Below are 18,995 nucleotides of genomic sequence, written 5' to 3'. Positions count from 1 at the left end.
AGCATTTTAACCAAGATCACAGATAAGTTCTCTGCACTGTCTGCTGCGAGGGTGAACTGGGGGAAAAGCGAAGCCCTGGCTGTTGGTGAATGGACTGATGGGCTCCCAGTTCTCCCTCAAGGTCTTATTTGGAAAACGGATGGTTTTAAATATCTTGGTGTGTTTTTAGGCAGTAAAGAAATTGTGAATAAAAACTGGGAAAATGTCGAGCAAAAAATAAAGAACAAACTGGCAAAGTGGAAATGGCTGCACTCGCAAATGTCGTATAGAGGCAGAGTGCTGGTTTTAAACAACCTTGTTGCCTCACAGTTGTGGCACAAACTGTCTGTGTTAGACCCACCATCTGGATTATTAGTCAAAATACAGTCAGAGATGGTCGACTTTTTTTGGGATGGTCTACACTGGGTGCCACAATCTGTCTTGTTTTTACCACGAGAGGAGGGGGGCCAGGGCCTTGTCCACCTGGCCAGTAGAACAGCTACATTTCGTTTACAGTTCATACAAAAATACCTGACAGGATCTCCTGTATGGAAAGACGTGGCCAGCTGTATCCTCAGACGGGTTAACTTTCTGGGGCTGGATGCTGCTCTGTTTTTAACAAATTTTAGCTTTTTAAAGTTAAAAGGGTTGCCTCAATTTTATCAGGGTGTTTTTAAATCCTGTGCTCTTTTTAAACTGCAAAGAGCAAAAGTGCATAATTCTCTGTATTGGCTTTTAAAAGAACCACTGGTGTGTGGAGCAAGGCTGGACGTCAGCGACAGCAGTGTGCCGGGTCTGTCTGAGGTGTTGTCCAGGTCCGGGACGGTGACCCTGCGGCGTCTCATGCGAGTTGCTGGACCTGACCTCTCTGACGTCCAGGAGGTTAGCTCGCTGCTTGGAGTCCGGTCCGCCAGGCTGGTACAGCGATTCCTGGAGCGGGTGAAGGAGCGGCTGACGGCTGGGGAGAGGCGGCTCCTGGAGATTCATGCAACAAAAAAGTGCCTGCCTGACCCAAACGACCCATTCCCAGATGTGGTCCTGGACCCAGGTTTTGCAGAAGACGATGGTCCCCTGCTGCAGAGTGTCGTGCCAGGGATGGATTTTTGTAAAACTGGACCAAAAGTACTGTACACATACTGTACAAAGATATTTAACAAAAGAAGTCTCAACAAAAGACCAAGCTGTGTCTGGAGCGACAAATTTGGAGGACAAAAACCACAGTGGAGGACTTTGTACAAGCCTCCTATAAAGAAACGGACTGGTGACCTCCAGTGGAGAATTCTTCACGGCGCCATCGCCACAAACTCGTTTTTATCGGTCATCAGTCCGGGGGTTTTAAATGAGTGTCCTTTTTGTAGGTTGTCCGAGAGTATTTTTCATGTTTTTATAGATTGTGTACGGTTGACTAGTTTTTTACAATTTTTAACAAGAGTTTTTAGCCTTTTTGGCGTGGTTTTTACCAATTCTGTTTTTATCTACGGTGTGCATCACAGTCTAGCCACTAGTTTTAAATCCCGCATTTTAAATTATTTAATCTCGGAGGCAAAAATGTCCATTTATATAACTCGCCGTGATAAATTGCAGACTGGACCTCATCTTGATGCCGTGGCTCTGTGGAAGTGCAACATCAAGGCCAGGTTGAGGTTGGAGTTTTGCTTCCACAGAGCCACAGGGGACTTAAATAATTTCTTACAAGTGTGGGGTTTTAACAATGTACTGTGCACTGTTTCAAATCAAGAACTCATATACAACAAGCTACTAATGTAAATATTTATTTATTTATTTATTTAATTATTTAGCTTATGTGACCTGATTGTGTAAAGTTGTATTTTTGGATCATTGTCAATAAATGTTTTGTTAAAAATCAAATCTTCTTCTTCTTCTTCTTCTTCTTCTTCTTCTTCTTCTTCTTCTTCTTCTTCTTCTTCTTCTTCTTCTTCTTCTTCTTCTTCTTCTTCCCCGATGGCTACACAACTTACCCAGAACACCTGGTGGCAGAGTGTGCACACGACACCCTTATACTTTATTGGATTGTATCTACAAACTGAAACGCTGATCATTTAAACCTGTTTTTGTTCCCTTTAGAGTTAAGCTGACTGTGTTTGGCGTACCCTGAGCATTTCCCCACAGCTATTATGTCCTGAAGAGTTTCTTAGAAAGCGCTTTCTGTCGCTCACAGTGGGAGAATCTCACTGACAAATCTCACTTTGGCCTAAAGATGTGATCAGCGGTGACTTTTGTGTGTTAGCGACTGGCGCTACGGTCCTGGCTGAACAGGAAGTAGCCACCAGAAATGCAAGACAGTCGCTGTAGCCACTGAATGTTACGCAGGACTGTCTTCCTGTATGCAGATGGTCATCAGTGAAGTCACCCCCCCCCCCCCCGAATGAACCCCGTCATGCTGTGTATATGTGGCAAAACATGGCGAGCCAGCCGGGGGGGCTGTTAGCGTGACAGAGACAGTCCCTCAGTCAGAGACGAACCTCAGAAGTTAAACCCAGTTTGTAACTGAGCTGACTCACAGTGGAAGTCACACGTTAGATCTCAGCAGGATCTGACTCTCCATCATGTGTTGCTGCAGTGTTCCCTGACAGTCCTGTCCGCTCATTCTCCAGTTTTCCATCCGTTACGTATTGCTCTCAGTGTTAGAATCAGCTTCTGTCTGTGTTTTACTCACTTTGTTCAGCAGCTGATGGAAGTTCAGACTTTCACTGAGTTTAGACTCCAGCTGCTGGATCGCTGTTACAGCCCGACTCTGTGTTTTACTCCAGGAAACGGCTTAACTACTCAGACTGAAGTGTTACATTACGTTGTTAATGTAATACCCCCGAGTTCAGGCTCCATAGTGTTTGGAACGGAGTGATGGTGGCTACATTAAAGCAGCCATGTTTAGCGCTTAGTTTGCAGGGCTGCTGGTGCAGAGAGCTCTGATATGTGAACACAGGAAGAAGAATCATCTCTCAGTTCATATCAGCTGCTTGTTTCTGTCCTGAAGTCACTGAGGATGTTTTATTCATGGTGTGCAGCTTCTGCTCTTCTGCACACAGCATGAACTGTACAAGTTAAAGTGTTTGTTGGTTATTTAACCTGAAAGCCTCCAGCAGCATCCATGTTTCCTCATTAAAGCTCTGAAAGAGGAATGAGTGAAACCTGTCTGAGTGTTTCTGTAACCTGAGACAGCAAGAAGCCATCAGGCTCCTCCTCCTCTGTCTCAGTCTGATGATGTCATCATGTTACTGTGATCATGTGATGAACACACTGATGACCTCAGACTTCATCCAACCATCAGTTCACCTCAAGCTAAAGATGAGGTTTATAAAATAACTGAAGGCTGTTTTAAAGACTTTTTCAGGGTTTTTAGGCTTGTTGCTGCATCAGTGTTAAAATAAGAATAACTGTTCCTGTAAATGTTCAAATTTACTCATTATTTCTGCATTTTGCTGTTGTTTTGCCAATAAATGATTGTACTTCTAACTCTCTGTGTTGTGTATTTATTTCCATGTTACTCAGCATGGAACAGGGAACGTTCCCTCCCTGAGAGGAAAGTCGTGTCAGATATCATGTTTTTCTATCCTTCTATGAGCTGTTAGGCCAAACAGCAAAAGACTGCAGCTGGTTTTTCTCAGGGTTGAAGGTTGTTCTTGTCACTTTTCTGCCACAAGAGGAAAACAGCACAGCTTCATCCACAGGAGCCTCCCTCAGGAAACTGTTGGTGGCCACAGAAGTGCTTTAAATTAAAGGCCAAACTGAACCTAAAGTAATGATGACAACACTGATAATCTAATGACTTGGATCCAAAGGGAAAGTTCCCATGAGCCCTTGCAGTCAGCATGAAGCAGCCCATGGTCAGAGCTTCCTCTGCTGCTGCTGAAGTTCATTTCAGCCCAAAGTGAGACATGACGGTGAAGTTTCAGGAGCTGCTGACACACACTGAGCAGCTTTAGCTCAGAACACCTGGAACACACACACATCATGGTGTCATCACGTGGTTTCCTGGCTCCACCCCTCTGATGGTGCCCCTCAGCCTGCCTGCTGGCATTCAGGGGCAGCGGGTCGGTGAGACTCCCTCTGGTGGCAGAAAACACAATTACACAAACAAACCTTTCCCACCGTCTTCACTGCCTTTCGGAGCTCTTCGGAGATTGATTGATTGAATGGATGGGTTTCCCTTAATTTTCATCCAGCCAGCTCCTATTCCACTAGCTTCACTTATTACAGGGTACCCGCGGATTATTAAAAGTATTAAAAAGGCATTGAATTTAGTTGTCCAGCATTAAACGTCTTAAAAGTATTAAATTAGAAGTTGAAAGTCTGGAATTTTTTTCACTGCGGTCTTAAATTTTCAAAAAACATCCGTGTGCAACCCAAATTATGACAAAGTTTTTTTTAGGTTTTTTTCATAATGAAGATGACGCACAGAACGTCAATACCCATAGACGTACAAACCTAGAGTGCCGCGGCGCCGTCATTTAGAACGAGGAGTGTAGCATGGGAAAGTGCCGGTTTAATCGCAAGTGGCTGCTGGAACCCAAGTACTTTTGGGTGAAAGCAGTGCCAAATGAACGCGAGGCTTTCTGTGCATTATGCAAGAAGACGTTTTCTCTGGGGACGATGGGGCTTGGGTCCTTGGAGTCCCATATGAAAAGCGGTAAACCCAAGTCATTGGGATACAGTCAACAGACACCGATAGCACAATTCTGTGTGCCAACGCAGGCTAGCACCTCTAGTGGAAACCAAGTCGAAACGGAAAACCCACCGACCACACGTCTAGGCCTACGTCCGTTTGTCGGTGGGATGAAAACGCTCCAAGCAGAGGTATTGTGGGTTTTAAAAACAATAACCGACCACAACTCGTACACTGCCAATGAGTCCATCGGTGACATGCTTCGGCTTATGTTCCCCGATTCAACTATTGCCACCACATTTTCTTGCGGCAGCAACAAAACGGCATATATTACTAAATTTGGTCTTGCACCGTTTATTACGAAAGAAATAATGAAAGAAGTCAATGGCGCAGATGCCTTCGTCATTATGTTCGACGAAAGCCTTAACAAGACCACCAAGTCCAAACAGTTGGACTTGCATGTAAGGTACTGGATCGGCGACCAAGTCAAGTCAAGATACTTCGGCTCGCAGTTTATGGGCCATGCGAAGGCGGTGGACCTGCTTAAACATTTCAAGGTAAGTTGTCTATTTCTCCAATTAAAATGTATTATATGCAATAATGTATTTCTGCACGGTTTGCGTTTGGAATAATGTGAATTTCGCCGTTTAACTTGGCCATGTTCACATCACTTGCCTGGTGAATCGGGAGGAGGGGGGTGACCAGATTTGGGGTTGCATGTCCCTGTCCCGAGCACTGGCTAACGGCCATTTTGAAGCGGGTGGAGTAGAAAATGCCACCAAAGTTCTTCATTTGAATACTAAGAATGCTTCGTTTCACATTTTTGTAGTGTGTTACTGATCTAGAGCCGTTTGGGGGGGCCCAACTAATAGTCGTTAGCAGTTGCGGCCTCCATACTGTCCACAATGCTGTCAAATGTGGCTTCACATCCTGGAATATGGAAAAGTTACTGAGAGCGCTGCACACAATATTCCTCAACGTACCGGCAAGACGAGAGGATTTCTGCAACTTAACCAAATCAAGCACCTTTGCCCTACCATTTTGTGGCCATCGTTGGGTGGAGAATCTTCCTGTGGTCAAAAGGGCCATTCTCATCTGGCCAAACATTCTTCAGTATGTTGATGCTGTTGCCAGAAAGCTCCTCCCAAATCCTGGAACCTCCTCATTCGACACCATTGAGGCAGCAGCCAAGGACCCCCCTGATCATGGCCAAGCTCCATTTTTTTATGGCAGTGTCCCGGAGTGTTTCACCTTTCCTTACTACATTCCAGACTGATGCGCCAGTGCTGCCTTTTATTGGAGACCACCTGGCTGAACTGCTGAAGGTAAGGTTTAGTCTTCTCAGTCACAGTACCGTTACAGTAGGGAAAAATGGGTGCACCAAAGTTTAACTACAGCTGAAGTTTTATATTGGTTTATTAATCCACTGAGTTTTATATGAACTACACACAACTGTTCGTCACCAGGACTTCCTATGAAACAAAGATTTGGTGCTACAGTTACACTTGTTTTTGTTTTTGCATTGTCTTTTTACAGAGTCTGCTAAGGCGATTCATCAAAGGGGACCTCCTCCATGATGCGACCCCTCAGCATTTGGTGCAAATGAATGTGAGCGAGAAGTCATCCCAGGTGCTAGTAAAAGCAGTGGATATTGGAATTGGAGCTGAGAACGCCATAAAGGTTTGTTTTATTTTTATATATGTAGGGTTCAAAGCGGCTGACATGGGCAATAAGCACAAATTAAGCTGGTAATTGAATATAACTTTGTCAGAGGGTATCTTCAAGATCCTATAATAAAGCTTTACCCTGTCTTTATGGACACTTGAATATGGGCAGTTGTGTTGTAATATCATGTCAATGGTTGTGGGGATATTTTAGGGCATGTAGAGTAAGTCCACATTTACATAACATCTGAAAATTGTTCTCTGTTACTGAGCTGGAAAGAAAAGGGAGAATTGTTGCACTTTTCTACAGCTAGTCCTTGTATATTCATAGGAACTTCAGAAGCAGAGCAGGACCACAGGAGAGCTGTCAGTCCTTCAGTTCAAAAAGGACTGCATGGAGGGTCTTGTCAGAATAGTGAAGAAGATTCAGGAAAAGAGTCCTTTAAAGGACACAACAGTGAGACAGATGAGGTGTCTGAATCCAGCTCGCATGTACTCGTGTCCAGAATTGTGTCAGACACAAATGAAGGGACTCAAGTTATTACTACAAAGGGAAACCTTTTGGATTTGGAAACTAAAAACAATGGAATTTCCAGGCTTGAATGAGGAAATAGATTATGTGCCTTTTTTGTGACTGTTTTTAATTTTCCATGGTTTTGTAAGAAAATATAGGGCCTAGATCTATTTATATTCCATGTACATATATGTAGGTTGTGTAATCTCACAGCAAGTGTAATGTGTATATTTTCTTGATTGAATTTTGTGAATGTTTACTGTCTTATGCTGGGAACCGTGTGAGAGGCGGGCCCAAAGTTGTTTTTTTAGTTTGATTGACAGCTCTCTGCTACTGAGAGCTGTGTTGAGAGAGCTTCGGGAATTCATGCAAAAGCTTCTGGTCTTGTCTCATGGACAGGCAACTGTCGAGAGAGGATTCTTTATCAATAAAGAGGTTGAGATATGCAACATCCAAGAGGACACTCTCGTAGCACACAGAATTGTCTGCAACTTTGTGTCAAGCCACGGAGGGGTTTCAAAAGTCCCCCTCACCCAAGAGCTTCTCAACTCCGTATCATCTGCAAGAGGCCGCTACCGAAACTATCTGGAGACACAACGGCAGAAAAAGGAATCTGAGGCCCAGACGCTTAAAAGAAAGGCTGCTGAAGGCGACCTGGAGCAACTCAAGAAAACCAAACGTACAGTGCAAGAAGTTGCTGATAACCTAATCCATGACGCTGACCGCTTGTCAGAATGGGCACAGTTGGTACAAGGAAGCAAGACGGCTGAGCTGATTGCAAAGTCCAATGCATTCAGGCGGAGCCATAAAGAAAAAATGGCAGAAGTAAAGAAGCTGGATGACCTCATCGCATCCAAAGGAGACGACCCCCGGAAAATGTAGTACGGCACACACACTCACACACACACGCGCACACACGCATGCATACTACAGACACACACACTGGCCCACTTACACACACAAACACACACACATACAGACACACTCGTGCCCTTGCACACACACACACGCACAGACTCACACACTAGCCCACTTACACACACATACACACACACACACACACACACACACACTCGCAGTGCTGGATCCAAACAATAGTGTAATGTTCCAATCTGACCTCCTGGTGGCAGTGTCGTCTCATAGGTGGGGATTTCTCATTGATTCTTTTAAAAGCAGGAATCAACGTCAGATATTCATGATCTGAAGGGGATGAACTCCTGTGCTTCTGCAGAATACCTGAGTTTCCTCCAGTGCCACCATGAAGTTAGTGTTTTTCACCACATATATTTATATATACACTAATTTATAGATTTAATCTGCTGTAACTCCTGGTTAAATGGAGGTTTTCCTCTGTCTTTAACTGCAGAATTCCACCGTAATATAATTCTTGTTAAAAAAATAAAATAATAAACTCATATGTCAGCTTTAGTTATTTATAAATGTAGATTGATGATACAAATTGGATGGAAGCTTTTGGCTCCGGATGAAATGTTTTGGGTTCAGGTGGAACCGAACCAGGTCAACACCATTATTCCAGAATTCTTTGCATCTTCTTCAGATTTTCTCTGTGAAAACAGAGACTTCTGAAACATGTTTCTGAGCTGGTGTGGATGCTGCTGGAAGGACCTCTGCTGGTCACTCTGGTAGTTTTTGACATCTGTTATGATGTGTAACCGTAGCAACGGAAAAGTTGTTCACCTGTTGGTGCAGCTAACTGAGCTTCACAAAAGCCCAAGAAATGGCTGGAAAAATACCCCAAATCTGGATGAGTTGAAGAGGAGACATCTAGGATGCACAGCAGGAACAACATGGAGGAAAAGGAGGAGGAAGTTTAAAGAATTTCTTCCCTCGATCATCAGGGGAAATGTGAGGTCACTGGTGGATAAGACAACTTCATGGATCAACTACACACTGAAAGGTTGAATCCTAAACTTTCTCTTTTCATTTTCTTTTCATAGGGACTGAGTTCAAGCCTTTTCCAGGTTCCACTCAATGTTTCTCAGTCTTCAAAGTTTGAAACCAACAAGTCGGAGACTTTATTGAGATACAGAGACAGAGCATGAGACAGAACACCAAGCAGCTGAAGAAACCAGAGACAGTTGATGAGCAAAGCTGCTTCACAGGAAACATGTTGGAAGACTAAAAGATAGTGTCTGTGGTCATCAGTCTCAGTAAAAAGTGCCAAGAAAGCAGCACAAAGCAGCAGAGGCATCGCTCAGAGGGTCAATAAACTGCTTTGGGACTCGGAGATCATATGTTCAAGTCCTGTGAGAGCTGCTCAAAGAGTTTAAATGTCTCCAGGTTTTAGAGGCCAAAGCAAAGAGTGAAAAGCTTTAAGGTGGAAAGCGTGCACATTTTCATAAAGATGGATTAATTGAGATTCCTGTAAATGAACAAGAGGACAGTAACTGGACTGGTTCTGCTCCGGGGCCACCTCCCAGGAGCTCCTCCTCCTATCTCTAAGGTGAGCTCCTTCTCTAGGCCTGACCCCTCGGGTGTGTCCCAGTTTCCCTTTCCTAGGAGGTGAGCTCCTTCTCTAGGCCTGACCCCTCTGATGCGTCTCAGTTTCCCTTTCCTGGGAGGTGAGCTCCTTCTCTAGGCCTGACCCCTCGGGTGTGTCCCAGTTTCCCTTTCCTGGGAGGTGAGCTCCTTCTCTAGGCCTGACCCCACAGGTGTGTCCCAGTTTCCCTTTCCTGGGAGGTGAGCTCCTTCTCTAGGCCTGACCCCTCGGGTGTGTCCCAGTTTCCCTTTCCTGGGAGGTGAGCTCCTTCTCTAGGCCAGACCCCAAAGGTGTGTCCCAGTTTCCCTTTCCTGGGAGGTGAGCTCCTTCTCTAGGCCTGACCCCACAGGTGTGTCCCAGTTTCCCTTTCCTGGGAGGTGAGCTCCTTCTCTAGGCCTGATCCCTCGGGTGTGTCTCAGTTTCCCTTTCCTGGGAGGTGAGCTCCTTCTCTTGGCCTGACCCCTCGGGTGTGTCCCAGTTTCCCTTTCCTGGGAGGTGAGCTCCTTCTCTAGGCCTGACCCCTCGGATGTGTCCCAGTTTCCTTTTCCTGGGAGGTGAGCTCCTTCTCTAGGCCTGACCCCACAGGTGTGTCCCAGTTTCCCTTTCCTGGGAGGTGAGCTCCTTTCTCTAGGCCTGACCCCTCGGGTGTGTCCCAGTTTCCCTTTCCTGGGAGGTGAGCTTTCACAATCTGGTGCTGCTCCATCAAGGTCTTTGTGTCAATCCAAGTCTGACCCCACCCCTGAGACAAGGTGCCAGGGGAGAACCTACCAGGAAGGTAACCCCCGACAACAAAGCTCTCAGGTTCCTGGGAGAACTCAAAGCCCTCCATCACGTTACGGATTCTATTCGTGTTGTGAATGATGGCATCACGGTTTACACTGAGAGCCAACAGGACAGCAGCTCTGTTGTTTAGAGCCGTGAGATGGTTGTTGGAGACTTCTTGCTCCCTTAGATATATTTAAACAACCATCCTTATAATCCTTTATGAAATCTCCATTTTTGATGCAGTGATGCTTATTTTTCCATGTGGAATTAAAGTTTATTCTATTGATTTCTTTTATAATTCTAGGTGGGATGGCGAGGGAGTATGCTGGATAAATTAATCTGGATAATGATTCAACCTTGGTTAACATGGTTCTGCCGAATAGCGTTAAGTCTGTTTGTAGCCAATTATTTAAAGTTTTTTTAATAATTGGCTATTTTGCATATTCTTTTTTTCACTAACGTCTTCACATTTAGTTATCCAAATCCCTAGATATCTAGTCTCCTTTTTGACAGGCACATCATACAATGAAGATTCAGAACAGTTATGGATACTCATAAGTTCACATTTGTCCAGATTCAGGTGCAAACCTGAGGCCTGAGAAAAAAATCAAAAAAATGTATTGTTTCTAAGGCTAATGGAATTTGATCCTTATTTCTTAGAAAGATAGTTGTATCATCAGCAAGGTGACTTATAATCAATTTGTGGTTGTTTATGTCTAAACCTTCAATGTTTGAATTTAAAACAGTAATAGCTAGTAGTTCAGTGGCTATAATAAATAAAAGAGGTGAAATGCTGCAACCCTGCCTGATGCCTCTTTCTACCCTGAATCTGGAACATGTACCTTCTGAGAGACTGAACCGGTGGAGGTACCAGATCGGCTCGGGGTCCGTCGTCTGCTGAACACGTCACAGAATATGGCTGAACGCTGGAATGGGAGTACATTGTGATTGGCTATACGTCGGACAGTTGTGATTGGCTCGTTTTTTCTTTCATCTTATAACCTTATGTGTGCCTTGCACATGTACACCCCGATTTACCTTTGTGTATACATGCCACATGTTTCTGTACATTTTGTTAAAAATCTTTAATAAAAAAAAAAAATTCAAAAAAGTTGGCTCAGACAAACTTCGTTGCATTCGACTTTCACAACAGACAGACAGAAAGATAAATGGATGCCATTTATTTCAGCAAATTTTTCAGTTTGTGTATTTGTCTTATTTACCTAGACTATATGTATATATAAATATATATATATATATATATATATATATATATATATATATATATATATATATGTATGTATACACATATATATATATGTAGTGTATGTTTTTACACGCATATCCAACAGAACAATTTTTACTAGTTTTATGTACATTTATGTGCAGGAGTCCACACGCATATAGTCAAAGAGGTTATTGCTGCTCAGCACACAAAACTGAAAATGAAGCTTCTCTTCAGAGTGAACCAAGGCCAAAATGATGCTGCCGATCACCGAAAGACCGAAAGAAAAAAACTCTTCTAGTTACGGTTACTATGGCTACTACAGCCAATAACAATGTACTCCCATTCAAGTCGACAGCCATATAGTGTGATGTAATCAGCAAGCGACGGAAGCCGAGCCGATTCAACCAAACAATGCGTTCTGCGCTTTGGACGTCATCAATCACGTGATCAGCGCCATTTGCTGCACCCGACTCTGAACACGTGATAACATAGCAACAGAAAGCTGCATGCAGGTGAGTCCAGAAAATAATGAATTTAGCGGTCAGACGTAAGCAGAAATGTCTTCAAAGTGCTCTGTGTCATTGGTTTGATTCCTGCTCCTGGACACGGGCAGTCAGAACATGCAGCAGAGAGTAAAAAGTTCAGATAACCTGGCTGCTATTCACAGTTAGCCCGGCATGCTAATGCTAACACTTGATAGAAGTGTGCAGCCAAAACATGTGATTTGATGTGTTTAACGTACACAATATGCCATATTTCATGATTAGATCTTAAAATGGGACTTAATTATGCTCAATATAAATACTTTAATGACATTAAGAGTTTAAGTTGTGTGAAGAGGAGTCATAGCATTATTATAAAGACTTGTGGGTGATCCAGGAAAGTATCACAGGAGCAGTAGAAATCCAGTTCTCCTCAGTATCAGTGTGTGATTTCTCAGATTTACACTCAGAAGCCCATTAAAAGACAGTCTGACTGTCCTCTTCAGAAGTGTCTCATGAAAGCTTCATTATTCACTTTCCTTTACATATCCAATATTTTCTGTTATCCACGAACCAACAAGGACTGAGCACATGATAAAAAGGTTCTGAAAATGAGAACAGGTTTAGAAACGGAGACAATCTGAAGTAATGAGTTTAATGGAATGTGACTGGATGGTCAAAAACTGTGCAGACCAGAATGGAGCAGCAGAACCTGGAGCTGAACCTGGAGCTGAAGCAGGAGCTGAAGCAGGAGCAGAAGCAGAAGCAGGAGCTGAGCCAGGAGCAGAACCAGGAGCAGAACCAGGAGCTGAAGCAGGAGCTGAACCCCTCCACCAGTAACAGAGCCGACTCATCCTGTGGGTCCACCGGGCCACAGGTCAGTGTGGAGGAGGTTTTTATTTTATTTCTTATTTATTTGGTTAGGACTCTGCACATTAATCAACATATCAGCAAAGCATCCATGTAAATATGCCGGAGTTAGCACAGTTGCTAAATTTCATCCGTTGTCCTCAGGCAGGTATCATAAAAACATACAGACAATACACCATGACAAAAAACTAAAGAACAAACAAACAGAACATTTTTAGAAAGATTCACATCAAAGTTAAGAGTCCGTACACAAAAGGGAAAAGACGGAGAGGTGACCCATGAGAGCAGCTCTGGCTGTTTTCAACCACTGTTTAAGGCTCTTTTTAAAGGTGGTGGAATTGTCCCAGTTTCTAACACGAGTTGGCAGAGTGTTCCAGCACTGTTCCTCTGATGGACTCCACCATTTGGCCAAACTTAGTCCTGCATCATTGCACATCAGTCTCCTCAAGTGCTCTGGGGTTTACTTTAGAGGATTATGTCTTTATGAAATCCTGTAATAGTGGAGGGGCTAATCCTTTGGAAACCTTAAAGATGAGACAGACATCCAAAAACAGCTGATAGCTATCAAAGTAGCTTTAGTCCAAGTTCCCCAACTGAGCCAATGAAAAATCTATTGATAACTCACAGTAATCTCCAGATTGTCAGTTAGCTCATCATTTACCTGGAGCTGTAGATCACTAATATGGGGAGATAACTCATTTAGATTGTTCCATATTAGCTTTTAATCACCATTTGCCCCATTTATGGCCTCAATATAGAATCTGTTTTCACCTTACGGGTCATCCTTAAGACTTTATCTCTATTTTTCATTCATTTTATAATTTCATTGTTCAACCAGGGCAGATTATTTCTATGTTGCTTGGATTTACCTTTTTTTTTTTTTGTGAATCGTTATAATATCATTGACTTTTTTAATAAAGTTATATTAGCTAGCCTCAATGTTGTTATTTTCCAGAATATTAGACCTTCTAGATTTTGGATTTCCTCATTCAGGAATAGTTGCTGGCTTTTGGGTATGAAGTAGAACTGGTGACCTCTGGTGGATGCCATTAAATGCTTCCTCTTAATTTTCCATGAGCCCAAGATAAAATTGTGATCTGACAGGCCAGATAATAGATTAAAAGTCTTAGAAATTCTTTCAGGATTATTTTCTAAATATTAGATCAATTGTTGTATTTGACATATTAGTTATTCTTGTCGCTCCTTTTATAATTTGTCTCAAATTGTACTCATCCATCAGCTGTTTATTTTTTTTCCTGACTTGATGTCCCAGTTGATATTAAAATCAGCGAGTAGGATGATTTCCTTCTTCGAGTTGCAGTGATTTAAGATTGTCTGAAGATGATCATAAAACACATCCTTTGCTGAGGTGGATCCACACAAATCACAGTAAAAGACATTGCAGAGCAGAGTGATGCATTTAGACCAATACAGGGCTCCAGAGTGCGACCAATTTGGTCGCACATGCGACCTATTTTCTCAATGGTGCGCCTAAAAAAAATCTCAGGGTGCACCGGTGCAACCACCCGTTCGAGGGGAAAAAAAAAAAAAAAAGTCTACGCGACTGAAAGTCTCCCTGTGGTTCAACAACAGACACACGTTAGACCCATATTGTGGTCTAAACCAATCAGAGATGGTGAAGGGCGGGACCCCCTTCTGATTGGCCCCTGTACGTGTGTATGTTTGAACACGAGCTTGCTAGTCAGACAGAGAGGTGATGAACCTCAGCTCGTCAGATAAACAGTGGATGTAGCCGCAGGTGATAAGATGAAAAGAACGATTGACAACTTTTTGGTTAAGTTAAGGCCTGATTCGTCCGAAAATAATCACAACCAATGCTCTGACACGGAGCCATCAACCTCCCACGTTATGTCAGGCCCTGGTCCGGAGCTAGCATCAGATATTGGGCTAGCATCCAGAGCTAGCATCAGATAATGAGCTAGCATCCAGAGCTAGCATCAGATAATGAGCAACATACGATCGACTCTGAGCCAGAACCAACTGAAATTAAAAGGGGTAAAGTGTATACATTTGTAAGAGAGTGCCTTGAGCAGTTTCCCTGGCTAAGATGCAGTAAAGCCGATAATATAATGCACTGTGTGTACTGGAAAGTGTGGCAATAGTGCATTTGTGACTGGTTCTAATACATTTCGAATTGAAACGCTGAAAAAGCACAACGCATCTGCTCAGTGTCCCCTCTCCCCGCTGCCTTTCAGCGGCAGGCAGCAGCTGAAAGCACCTGATCGTTCAGGAATGCGTCAGTGTGTACGGCCGTATCTTGAGGAGAGGAAGACCGGTGAATATACTGATTTAACCCAACTACAGGAGTTGGTCATCCGAGGGGCATGTGACTGCAATGGAGGATAGTCCATAAGACACTGAGCCATGAGATGTTCAGTTTAAAGCCCTTAAAACACTTGCAATTTTAATTTAGATTTTCTTTTTATTTCATTTATCTTGAGACGTTTTAAGTTTAAATTTCAGGCCAGAGAAGCACTTTAAGCACCAACACTTTTTCAGTAAGTAGTTAGTAAGTTAAGTTCAGTAAGTTTGTAGAATTGTGCTTCAAATAAAGAACTTTATTTTGACCAGATTGCTAGTTAATAGACAGATATGGACAGCGATTTTAAAAAAAAATAAATAAAGTGAACCTGTAAAACTGCAGTGTTAAATGCAATGCGGTTGAAAATTTGGGTGCACCTAATTTTTGTGCTGGTGCACCTAAGAAAAAAAGTTAGGCGCACCAGTGTAAAAAGTTACTCTGGAGCCCTGCAATACCCTCAGCGTTAATGTCTTTAGGCCACCTTATTAGTTCATGTTGAAACTTCTCTCTGACATAGATTAATACTCCCCCACCTCGCCCTGCTTCTCTAGCCTTTCTAAATATATTATATCCTTGAATGCTGGTAGCTGCTGTAGATGATGATGAATATGTCAACCAACTTTCACATATTCCAAGTATATCAATATTAGAGTCACTTAACCCCTTAACAGGTGGGCAATTTTTGACTGCAACTCCTAAAAAATGCATACCCAAAGTAAATTGAAAGCTGTACATGAACCACTTGGAGTAGAGGGCTGGTTGAGGTCTCTTTTGAAAGAACACACTCTGAATTTTCACCTACAACAGTCAGAAGTGCTATTGTCACAGAGTTATATGAGCTTGAATACAGTGACAGAGATGGATTTTTATGCCTGCCAAATTTTTCTTCCCAAATATGTGTCTTAAAAGTGACTTTAGCATAGGGCTGCGGACTGAAAAACACAATGGGACTACAGCCTGAAGTCTTACCCATTCCCACTTCAAATGTGACTGTAATACAACAAAAAATTAGTATTTTGTACAGTTTTTTCCAAGGATAGGACCAGGTGTGCCAAAGCTGTGCCAAAGCTGTGCTATTTGGAGAGCCTTGTGAAAAAAGGCTGCCATTCCTGAACCCTTCAATCATGATCTTGGGCTCTTTTTGGATGTTTGCTTTACTGATGAGAATACTGCTGAGTGATAACACTGAGTCACAATTTCCTTCGGTAACAATTAAGTATCTAACTGTCTATCTATGAGTACAATAATATTAAATAAAATAACAATAAAATGTAAATGATACTTACATGTCAAGTGTAACGTTTCCGTCGTCAGAAAATGCTTCTTCTTCTTCAGAGTCAATGAACGACACATCACTGTCTTCCTCTGACACACACTCGTCAGAAGCATCACTGTCCCGCCGTAGACAAACCTCCAAGGCTTCCTCCATAGTGTATTTAGTTTTCCAAGTCCGTTTAGCCATTTTGTAGACACAAGAAGACGAATAACTGCAGAATTTCGAATTACGCAATGCGATGCGTAATTTGCAACTCCTGAAATCAGCGACTACTTGCACAGGAAATGTTTGTGCACACCTGTGGCTGTTTATGGGAGAAATCCCACCCATTGCGCGTCATGCTGTTTTTTTCAGAATGTCATTTGCTATTCAATGCACCACTCCAAAGTAAACTGGTTCGAGCCGCACACAAAACAAGTATTGCAGATACTTTTGACGCATCAGTGAGTAATTGACTATTGTGCCCCAGCAGACAGGGTAAACAGTCATCTATTGGAACAAGTAAGATGTCATTCAAAAGCTAAAAGACCAGAGCTGTTTCGGTATGACGTTGGGGCTAATACATGCATGCTAACTCAAGTTATGATCAAGAATGTGCGGAAAAATATGCTTCTGACGAAATTCTGAAAGTTAGCCGCCGCAGACTTTGTGTCTTTGTGGGTGAAATACTTGTTGTAGACTAACTATTTTACTGGAGTACATTAATTGGACCCTTGCCAACGTGACAGGACTGTTTTTATTGAAATTGTATCTTTTCTTAGAATACTGTGAGGCTTTATAGGTGACTTTGATACTTTTATGTTTTTGCGACTGGTTTTACATAAGTGTTTACTGTGTCCACACTTCTGATTGTATCCTGGATACACCATTGGAATCACAAGACCCTTAGCTTTCCAACGGTATATAACATATGTAGGTACATATTAAGGCGGGCTGAGGAAATCTCCGGATTTGCGCTGAAGTGTGCAACGTCCCGCCGGCGGGACATAAAAACGTTAAGGGGTTAATAAATGTTTCATTTGCTCAGTTTGTGTTTTTCCTAGTTAAAAACAGCAAAGTGTTTCCTGGTTTCATCTCCTCTCTCTGAGCTGTAGATCCAGATGTGCTTAGACTCAACATGTGCTGCAGGCTGAATGATCTGCTGGAAGAAAATCAGTGGGCAGATTGTTGTGGTGGGACGTTTTCTGGCTCTCAGTCTGCAGATTTGAGAGGTTCAGGAGCTAATCTTCATTATATGTGTTTAAAGTCTCTGGGTTACATGAATTGAACCTGGTGGTGGTAATATTCTGGGTCTTTAATGGTTAGATGACAGGTTTGTAGAGTTGTTTTAACAAAGAGAAACAAAGGTTGAGTTAAAACGGACTGTGTTTCCTTGATGGCTGTTGAGTTGAATGGCTGCAGACCTATAAGTTGTAAGCTGGAACAGAGGGTTAGTATAAAGAATGTCATGTATTACCACCACTGTTGCTTTTATTCCTTTAAACCAGCGGTCATCAACCTTTTTCAGCCCAACCTCTACATGGTGTTTAAGTGAACAACTTGGACAAGGCTCTGGTTCCTTCCATCATTTAGAAATATTGTAGCTCAAGTTCCTTTTCAGAGTTTCATCATGACAAAAAGAATTAGTAAAAGAGCAAAAAGTAAGAGTTTACTGCTTAAAAAGCTGAACGTGTGCAGAACACATCAGAGCACAGTGCTGATAGCTGAGGGCACTTATAGACGCACCCTCAGCGTTCACGTTTGATCTGAGATATTGAGACCTGTGTGGCTCGGTCTGTCCAGGTCCAGTTAGAATATGTTGGTTAGCGTAGGTTAGCTTAGAGAAATCTTTTGTGTGAACTTCAAAAGGATCTAAGTCTTCTTCCTCTCTGTCATTGCAGAAACATGGAGCCCAAGAGGGATCCAGATGGCACTGCTGTAAGGACTGTGGGAAAGTTATCAAACGATCAAATCTGAGGTATCATCAGAGGCTTCATACTGGAGAGAAGCCATACAGCTGTGGTCAGTGTGGGGCAGCTTTCACTGCATTATCTAATCTAAAGACACACCAACGTATTCACACAGGAGAGAAGCCATACAGCTGTGGTCAGTGTGGGGCAGCTTTCACTGCATTATCTAATCTAAAGATGCACCAACGTATTCACACAGGAGAGAAACCTTTCAGCTGTGGTCAGTGTGGGGCAGCTTTCACTGCATTATCTAGTCTAAAGACGCACCAACGTATTCACACAGGAGAGAAACCTTTCAGCTGTGGTCAGTGTGGGGCAGCTTTCACTGCATTATCTAGTCTAAAGACGCACCAACGTATTCACACAGGAGAGAAGCCTTATATCTGTGGTCAGTGTGGGGCAGCTTTCACTGAATTAGGTAGTCTAAAGAGACACCAACGTATTCACTCTGGAGAGAAGCCATACAGCTGTGGTCAGTGTGGGGCAGCTTTCACTCAATTATCTGTTCTAAAGACACACCAACGTATTCACACAGGAGAGAAGCCTTTCAGCTGTGGTCAGTGTGGGGCAGCTTTCACTCATTCATCTCATCTAAAGACACACCAACGTATCCACACAGGAGAGAAGCCACACAGCTGTGGTCAGTGTGGGACAGCTTTCACTCAATTATCTGATCTAAAGAAACACCAACGTATTCACACTGGAGAGAAACCTTTCATCTGTGGTCAGTGTGGGGCAGCTTTCACTCATTCATCTAATCTAAAGAGACACCAACGTAGTCACACTGCAGAGAAATGATTGGCATAAATCAACAACAATTT

At 42.9% G+C, this 18,995-nt stretch overlaps 1 pseudogene; it reads left to right on the top strand.

Moving 5' to 3' along the window:
- The window catches only part of LOC142368740 (uncharacterized), a 30,031-nt pseudogene extending 11,059 nt beyond the window's left edge, over window positions 1-18,972 (top strand).
- Window positions 18,973-18,995: the final 23 nt, after the last annotated feature.

Source organism: Odontesthes bonariensis, chromosome 19 (assembly GCF_027942865.1).
Source record: "Odontesthes bonariensis isolate fOdoBon6 chromosome 19, fOdoBon6.hap1, whole genome shotgun sequence".
Classification (NCBI taxonomy): Eukaryota; Metazoa; Chordata; class Actinopteri; order Atheriniformes; family Atherinopsidae; genus Odontesthes; species Odontesthes bonariensis.
This window is presented reverse-complemented; position numbering and strand designations above follow the sequence as displayed.